Genomic DNA, 7218 nt, shown 5'->3' on the forward strand with positions numbered 1-7218 from the left:
AACTACAAAAGATTTGATTTTTTCTTTTTAATTTCCCCCCCAAAAAGTCATACTTTTTGACTGTGCTATGTTTTCCTTTACAGAATGTAAAATGGAGAAAGGACATTTAAAACAAGGTGATGATGAAGGATGATGGATTGCCAAGTGTCTCAAGTTTGTGGGATCAAAATCCTGCTTTCTGTCAGACAGTGTCTCTTTCTGAGGTTGTGGATATGTAAGATGATAACCATCAGATATCTCCAGGCTGAGGGGATGAAACATAGTCTAGGGCAACAAATACTAATTGGTCTTTCTTTTGAAGATCCTGTCAATTGTGCTGCCCAAAATGAGAAGATCTTGCCAAATGCATTCTTTTCTTTCTGCGACCTCAACAGTTTTTTGTTGATGACCAACATGATTCGATCAACAATGATTGGATCTTCATGCGTGGTTAAAAATAAAACATATTCTGGTGAGCCCACGTTCTGGTATAAGCTCTTCCTAATTGTCTTCTTTAAGTTTTTGAAGACGTCCCTGCGGATGTAAAACTTCTCATCTTGGACATTGTTCCACACAGTTTCAGTCAGATTATTGATGATCTCATGTCTTGTCTCTGGTACCATGTTTGCATCAGAGCATACGGTGAAAACCACCTTTTCAATAAGAAATTTTACATATTTTTTCTTCTTCTCTGGATCTTGTTCACTGAGTGCATCCTCAATCTCAGTGGTGCTTGGTCTTGAAAACGCAATCATTTTGGATGCACTTTTGCCCATCAATGGTAACATCAACCGGTCAGTGAGTGAGTTAATCTGGGTCGTCAGAAACCAGTTCATTAAGACCATAAAGATCCATGTTTTGCTCCATACGTCTGCATAGAATTTACTTTGTGACGGAAATGCAAACGAGCTCTGCTCAATTGAGGATCTTAAAATTGAGCGAGGTAGAGGTTGTGGTACTACGTGGCGGTAAATCAGATCGCTCAGTTCTTGGCTGAAAACCAACACATCATCGTCGTGCAAATCCTTGAACATGAGGAGGAAGGACTCCTCACTTTCAATATTCTGGTCCCTATTATCCAGAAACTGAGATGTGAGACTATTTAGTATCGACTCTACTGAATCGCTGAGAGCTGTAGTCTCCTGTGAATGTTTTTTCTTCAGGTGGGTCAGCGTCCTCATTAGGCAAACCTTGGTGAAATATTTGCTCAAAACTGACTGCATTTTCTTTCTTATGGTTTTAAAGGCAGATGATTTTCTCGACCTTATTCCACAGATACTGCAAACTGTTTTATCTGCCGCCTTCTGAATTTCCCGAGAGACTTCCTTTAGCAGCTCCTCAGAGTTGGGAATATCTTCAAGAAGAGGATGCATGATGTCACTCAACTCATCGTTGATTTTACTGATCGCCTGTGAAGATGATGATTTTTTGGTTCCTTTCGATGTCACAGTTCTGCTTTTCCATGGCCGAGGAGCAATAAAAGTTTTGATCTTGCCTGAGAACTTTTGGAAAAGGTGAGTAAGTTGATCAGTCATGGCATTCAGTCTGCCAACAGGTGTCAAACGTTTGGTGATTCCAGCTTTTCCACCACTGATGAGGTTGTATTTGACCTCCTCGTGAATTACACCTGTCAGGGACTTTAAACTGATGTTGTCCACCTCATCAGGAATTCCCAAAGCTTCTGAAAATGTTTGAGGAAGAGAGACTTCCAGCTCAAACAGAAGATGCTCCTCAGTCTTTGGTCTCCCCGATTTCATTGATGCCACAACAGAGTTGGAAAGAGCCGCGATAATTTCCAAAATCAACTCTGCAACTAAAACTTTAGTGGCATCATCTGCTGAACCTGACAGGAATGATCTCCATTGTTCTGCGGTCGTCTTTTCAAGGAAGGACCGCATCATTGGGTGAACAATGTTTAGAACAAAGTCACTTGTCTGTTGTAGTGACAACATAATTGTTCTTGTCTTTAGCTAATCTTGCGGGACTGTTAAACAATAACCTATGAGCTTAAACCTTGTCTCTTCAGTTTTATATGCATTTAGGCATAACACTAAATATTACACTGTTCAGATCAAAGCAAATAAAAGCTACCATAATCAGGATCAAAGGTAACAAAGTTAAAAACTGTGTAAAAAGGAGCTCAACACATGTTCAAAGCTCCTCTTAACTCAATGCACAACAGAGTGGGGAAAAACGGGAAAGCTTTGTGTTTAACTCGTCGTTTTTACGTGACTGGGTAAGCTAAAATTATGAAACTTGACACAGTTATATTTCAAAGTCTTGTGGTTCTAACGAGACCTACCTCACTAGAATTGGAATGCGTTAGGTGGTCCAAATCAGCGTTTGAAAACAGGTGGTTCTGCTCGCGATTCTGCGTGTGGGGGGGAGGGGTGGAGCAGATCACAGCCAGTGGGTATGGGAGGGGTTGCACAACATGGCGCTCAATTACCTTGGTGGGCGGGGCAACAGGCAGACATTGATGGGGGTGGGGGGGACCGGCTTAGTTTATGTTCTAAATGTTCTAGAGTTTGGTGTTTAAAGTCTTAAAATCATCAAGGACCCCTGCAGTTGATCCTTTTTGGATTACCTCTTGTTGCTAGTGTACATGTCCAAACACAAGGGTGGAATTTAACACAATCCTACCATATACCTGTAGTTGTCTGCATGATTTTGGTTCATTTTGGCTGAACTGAGGATTCATGACATCCTCAGAGATGGCAAATTGATCATTGGGCCATTCGACACTTATTTGGAAAATCACTTAGTATTAGTATCGAATTAGTAACTGTAACTTTTAGTCTGTAAAAATAGACTACAAAAGATTTGATTTTTTTCTTTAATTTCCCCCCCAAAAAAGTCATACTTTTTGACTGTGATATGTTTCCTTTACAGAATGTAAAATGGAGAAAGGACATTTAAAACAAGGTGATGATGATGATGATGATGGATTGCCAAGTGTCTCAAGTTTGTGGGATCAAAATCCTGCTTCTGTCAGACAGTGTCTCTTTCTGAGGTTGTGGATATGTAAGATGATAACCATCAGATATCTCCAGGCTGAGGGTGAAACAGTAGTCTAGGGCAACAAATATCTAATTGGTCTTTCTTTTGAAGATCCTGTCAATTGTGCTGCCCAAAAATGAGAAGATCTTGCCAAATGCATTCTTTTCTTTCTGCGACCTCAACAGTTTTTTGTTGATGACCAACATGATTCGATCAACAATGATTGGATCTTCATGCGTGGTTAAAAATAAAACATATTCTGGTGAGCCCACGTTCTGGTATAAGCTCTTCCTAATTGTCTTCTTTAAGTTTTTGAAGACGTCCCTGCGGATGTAAAACTTCTCATCTTGGACATTGTTCCACACAGTTTCAGTCAGATTATTGATGATCTCATGTCTTGTCTCTGGTACCATGTTTGCATCAGAGCATACGGTGAAAACCACCTTTTCAATAAGAAATTTTACATATTTTTTCTTCTTCTCTGGATCTTGTTCACTGAGTGCATCCTCAATCTCAGTGGTGCTTGGTCTTGAAAACGCAATCATTTTGGATGCACTTTTGCCCATCAATGGTAACATCAACCGGTCAGTGAGTGAGTTAATCTGGGTCGTCAGAAACCAGTTCATTAAGACCATAAAGATCCATGTTTTGCTCCATACGTCTGCATAGAATTTACTTTGTGACGGAAATGCAAACGAGCTCTGCTCAATTGAGGATCTTAAAATTGAGCGAGGTAGAGGTTGTGGTACTACGTGGCGGTAAATCAGATCGCTCAGTTCTTGGCTGAAAACCAACACATCATCGTCGTGCAAATCCTTGAACATGAGGAGGAAGGACTCCTCACTTTCAATATTCTGGTCCCTATTATCCAGAAACTGAGATGTGAGACTATTTAGTATCGACTCTACTGAATCGCTGAGAGCTGTAGTCTCCTGTGAATGTTTTTTCTTCAGGTGGGTCAGCGTCCTCATTAGGCAAACCTTGGTGAAATATTTGCTCAAAACTGACTGCATTTTCTTTCTTATGGTTTTAAAGGCAGATGATTTTCTCGACCTTATTCCACAGATACTGCAAACTGTTTTATCTGCCGCCTTCTGAATTTCCCGAGAGACTTCCTTTAGCAGCTCCTCAGAGTTGGGAATATCTTCAAGAAGAGGATGCATGATGTCACTCAACTCATCGTTGATTTTACTGATCGCCTGTGAAGATGATGATTTTTTGGTTCCTTTCGATGTCACAGTTCTGCTTTTCCATGGCCGAGGAGCAATAAAAGTTTTGATCTTGCCTGAGAACTTTTGGAAAAGGTGAGTAAGTTGATCAGTCATGGCATTCAGTCTGCCAACAGGTGTCAAACGTTTGGTGATTCCAGCTTTTCCACCACTGATGAGGTTGTATTTGACCTCCTCGTGAATTACACCTGTCAGGGACTTTAAACTGATGTTGTCCACCTCATCAGGAATTCCCAAAGCTTCTGAAAATGTTTGAGGAAGAGAGACTTCCAGCTCAAACAGAAGATGCTCCTCAGTCTTTGGTCTCCCCGATTTCATTGATGCCACAACAGAGTTGGAAAGAGCCGCGATAATTTCCAAAATCAACTCTGCAACTAAAACTTTAGTGGCATCATCTGCTGAACCTGACAGGAATGATCTCCATTGTTCTGCGGTCGTCTTTTCAAGGAAGGACCGCATCATTGGGTGAACAATGTTTAGAACAAAGTCACTTGTCTGTTGTAGTGACAACATAATTGTTCTTGTCTTTAGCTAATCTTGCGGGACTGTTAAACAATAACCTATGAGCTTAAACCTTGTCTCTTCAGTTTTATATGCATTTAGGCATAACACTAAATATTACACTGTTCAGATCAAAGCAAATAAAAGCTACCATAATCAGGATCAAAGGTAACAAAGTTAAAAACTGTGTAAAAAGGAGCTCAACACATGTTCAAAGCTCCTCTTAACTCAATGCACAACAGAGTGGGGAAAAACGGGAAAGCTTTGTGTTTAACTCGTCGTTTTTACGTGACTGGGTAAGCTAAAATTATGAAACTTGACACAGTTATATTTCAAAGTCTTGTGGTTCTAACGAGACCTACCTCACTAGAATTGGAATGCGTTAGGTGGTCCAAATCAGCGTTTGAAAACAGGTGGTTCTGCTCGCGATTCTGCGTGTGGGGGGGAGGGGTGGAGCAGATCACAGCCAGTGGGTATGGGAGGGGTTGCACAACATGGCGCTCAATTACCTTGGTGGGCGGGGCAACAGGCAGACATGGATGGGGGTGGGGGGGACCGGCTTAGTTTATGTTCTAAATGTTCTAGAGTTTGGTGTTTAAAGTCTTAAAATCATCAAGGACCCCTGCAGTTGATCCTTTTTGGATTACCTCTTGTTGCTAGTGTACATGTCCAAACACAAGGGTGGAATTTAACACAATCCTACCATATACCTGTAGTTGTCTGCATGATTTTGGTTCATTTTGGCTGAACTGAGGATTCATGACATCCTCAGAGATGGCAAATTGATCATTGGGCCATTCGACACTTATTTGGAAAATCACTTAGTATTAGTATCGAATTAGTAACTGTAACTTTTAGTCTGTAAAAATAGACTACAAAAGATTTGATTTTTTTCTTTAATTTCCCCCCCAAAAAAGTCATACTTTTTGACTGTGATATGTTTCCTTTACAGAATGTAAAATGGAGAAAGGACATTTAAAACAAGGTGATGATGATGATGATGATGGATTGCCAAGTGTCTCAAGTTTGTGGGATCAAAATCCTGCTTCTGTCAGACAGTGTCTCTTTCTGAGGTTGTGGATATGTAAGATGATAACCATCAGATATCTCCAGGCTGAGGGTGAAACAGTAGTCTAGGGCAACAAATATCTAATTGGTCTTTCTTTTGAAGATCCTGTCAATTGTGCTGCCCAAAAATGAGAAGATCTTGCCAAATGCATTCTTTTCTTTCTGCGACCTCAACAGTTTTTTGTTGATGACCAACATGATTCGATCAACAATGATTGGATCTTCATGCGTGGTTAAAAATAAAACATATTCTGGTGAGCCCACGTTCTGGTATAAGCTCTTCCTAATTGTCTTCTTTAAGTTTTTGAAGACGTCCCTGCGGATGTAAAACTTCTCATCTTGGACATTGTTCCACACAGTTTCAGTCAGATTATTGATGATCTCATGTCTTGTCTCTGGTACCATGTTTGCATCAGAGCATACGGTGAAAACCACCTTTTCAATAAGAAATTTTACATATTTTTTCTTCTTCTCTGGATCTTGTTCACTGAGTGCATCCTCAATCTCAGTGGTGCTTGGTCTTGAAAACGCAATCATTTTGGATGCACTTTTGCCCATCAATGGTAACATCAACCGGTCAGTGAGTGAGTTAATCTGGGTCGTCAGAAACCAGTTCATTAAGACCATAAAGATCCATGTTTTGCTCCATACGTCTGCATAGAATTTACTTTGTGACGGAAATGCAAACGAGCTCTGCTCAATTGAGGATCTTAAAATTGAGCGAGGTAGAGGTTGTGGTACTACGTGGCGGTAAATCAGATCGCTCAGTTCTTGGCTGAAAACCAACACATCATCGTCGTGCAAATCCTTGAACATGAGGAGGAAGGACTCCTCACTTTCAATATTCTGGTCCCTATTATCCAGAAACTGAGATGTGAGACTATTTAGTATCGACTCTACTGAATCGCTGAGAGCTGTAGTCTCCTGTGAATGTTTTTTCTTCAGGTGGGTCAGCGTCCTCATTAGGCAAACCTTGGTGAAATATTTGCTCAAAACTGACTGCATTTTCTTTCTTATGGTTTTAAAGGCAGATGATTTTCTCGACCTTATTCCACAGATACTGCAAACTGTTTTATCTGCCGCCTTCTGAATTTCCCGAGAGACTTCCTTTAGCAGCTCCTCAGAGTTGGGAATATCTTCAAGAAGAGGATGCATGATGTCACTCAACTCATCGTTGATTTTACTGATCGCCTGTGAAGATGATGATTTTTTGGTTCCTTTCGATGTCACAGTTCTGCTTTTCCATGGCCGAGGAGCAATAAAAGTTTTGATCTTGCCTGAGAACTTTTGGAAAAGGTGAGTAAGTTGATCAGTCATGGCATTCAGTCTGCCAACAGGTGTCAAACGTTTGGTGATTCCAGCTTTTCCACCACTGATGAGGTTGTATTTGACCTCCTCGTGAATTACACCTGTCAGGGACTTTAAACTGATGTTGTCCACC

The sequence above is a fragment of the Takifugu rubripes genome, chromosome 22 (genome assembly GCF_901000725.2).
Source record: "Takifugu rubripes chromosome 22, fTakRub1.2, whole genome shotgun sequence".
In the NCBI taxonomy this organism is placed as follows: domain Eukaryota; kingdom Metazoa; phylum Chordata; class Actinopteri; order Tetraodontiformes; family Tetraodontidae; genus Takifugu; species Takifugu rubripes.